A 2245-nucleotide genomic window follows, 5' to 3' on the forward strand; every position below is an offset into this window, starting at 1 on the left:
TCAATAGCAACACATTTCAACATCTATCTAGCAATGATTTGCACCAGCGAGGTGCTATCATTGTGTTTTGTGTCTGTATCCCTAACTGCTAAAAAATATTTGTCAATAAATAAACAAACAAATAATGCGTCTTTTTCTACTGAAAGTAAGTCCTCCAAGTGGCAAGGGATGAATAATAGAAGGTACCTAACTAATTGCCATCTATTCATTCAATTCATAAATTGAAATCATAGGCAATTCAGGGCATCGATCGGCAGCGCCCTTACCGCAGCAGCCGCAGAGGGCGCTGGCGAGCCATTGTAGAGGGCACCACCGTCCAGTCATGGCCTCGGTTGTGCCGTAAGATATCAGCTGATCGTTACGTGGCTAACAGCTGATCGATGCGCAGAGGTCAAACGGGTCAAGCGGCGCAATGGAGGAATGGTGTTGTAAGTGTCTTTATTATTATTTATATTGATTTATGTGTCGTTTTGTATTCATTTAACATCTGCTTATTTTCTGGCTTCTAATATCGTCTGTTTTCTTTCAGAATTACGTACGAATATACAGCTACAAACTGACTGTCTCGAACAATCGATCACTGCGCCGAATTAAGACGAGCACAGACAAAGACGCTGTAACAGTAATTAACACCAAATTAACTGTAGCATAGTTATTGATATCGACAATTGTAGCAGTAAATAGGCCTCAATGGGCATAACTAACCACAAGTAGGGGAAGTATTTTAATTGATAAATCCCAAAACTGATGAAAACTGTAGATTGCAAATGATATGTATTTTAACACTGTCGTGAACCTGATATGACCTTGTCCCTGTGTTCCATTCTTGATTGTGTAGATTTTAGCCAGTAGTGTAGACATTTCATTCCTGAGCTCCCACCTATCCTGTGGCCATGAGTCAGACGAGTGAGAAACTTGAAGACCATGTATCCGAGGATGGCAAAGGCATGGCAATGGGTGCTCCACCAGGTGCTGCTGGTGGAGCAGAACAGGATGATGCTGCATCGGAGGCCAGTCAGGGATCAGGAATGACTCTGCGAGTGTGAAGTCTCGGATACAGGTGATGCGGATTTTGGAGCAGCACAAGAAGGCGGAGCTGAGGGCCAAGTTGGCTGCACTGGATGCAAAGCGAGAGCTCCAGAGACAACGTCAAGAGCTCCAATGGAAGGAGGAACAGCTGTCACTGGAGACAGAGTTGGCAGTTCAGCGGGCACAATCAGAGGTGATTGATAAGTTTGAGCGACAGTGTGTCGATGATATGCCAGTGCCCTCTGCACCCCTCCTTTCTGCTCGTGCTGAGCCTTCAGCGGCTTCTGTCACTACTGCTCAGCCTTTTGTAACCCACTTCGCGGAGCCTGGTCCTGCTCCAGTAGATCCACTTCCAGTCAGTGGACCTCATCCGACTGTGTCACCCACAGAACCATCTGACCCGTCTACAGCAGTGAACCAGGGACAGCAGCCAGGAGTTGTTGATGTGCTCACAGGTTTGACACAGCTGCTGACTGAACAAACGAGGAGAAGTCTTCTTCCAGCTCTGGAACCACAAGTGTTCAAGGGAGATATTGAAGAGTTCTCGCTCTGGATGAAGTCCTTTGAATGCTACATCGAGGCAAGAACGGTCTCACCTGTGGAACGGCTGCACTTTTTGGCACAGTACACTGCTGGTGAGGCACGCAGGTCAATCCAAGGCCTTCTTCACCTGCGCACTGAAGATGCATACACCAGAGCCAAGAGTCTGCTGACAGACAGGTTCGGTAATGATTTTATCATTGCCAGCACCTACAAGAAACGTCTGAGAGATTGGCCGCCTGTGAGAAGTGGAGATGGTAAGGCACTCCGTCACCTTGCAGATTTCTTACAGCATCTCCTGGCTGCCACAGAGGAGGTTGCTGGTCTGCAGGTGCTCAATGAACCAAGTGAAATCGGCCATCTCATCAAGAAGCTCCCACGTTACATAGTAGACAGATGGAAGCGAGTGGTTGACATCAGCATCTATGAGCCTGCCCCTGGCCAGCAGGCTGGTTACCCCAAGTTTGTGGACTTTGTCAACTTCCTGATGAAGGAGGCCAGAGTGGCATGTGGGCCTGTGACCATTCAAGAGGAATCTGCAGCTACAGAGAAGCAGGCTCCAACAAGGAGACAAGTGGGACTGGATAGAGCTCGTGTTCTCTTGGCAACCACTGCTGACAAGAAGGAGCCCGAGTGCATGATTTGTGATGGAATTCATCAAGTTAGCGCTTGTGAC

General features: G+C 47.8%; 1 long non-coding RNA gene across 1 annotated transcript; it reads left to right on the forward strand.

Annotated features, from left to right (window-relative positions):
• Positions 1–268: 268 nt before the first annotated feature.
• On the forward strand, positions 269–560 carry LOC122393210. Its single transcript, XR_006258660.1, has 2 exons — positions 269–428; positions 530–560. It is a non-coding gene; the product is annotated as an uncharacterized LOC122393210 (long non-coding RNA).
• The last annotated feature ends 1685 nt before the right edge of the window (positions 561–2245 follow it).

This window comes from Amphibalanus amphitrite, unplaced genomic scaffold (assembly GCF_019059575.1).
Source record: "Amphibalanus amphitrite isolate SeventyFive unplaced genomic scaffold, NRLGWU_Aamphi_draft 000523F_arrow, whole genome shotgun sequence".
In the NCBI taxonomy this organism is placed as follows: domain Eukaryota; kingdom Metazoa; phylum Arthropoda; class Thecostraca; order Balanomorpha; family Balanidae; genus Amphibalanus; species Amphibalanus amphitrite.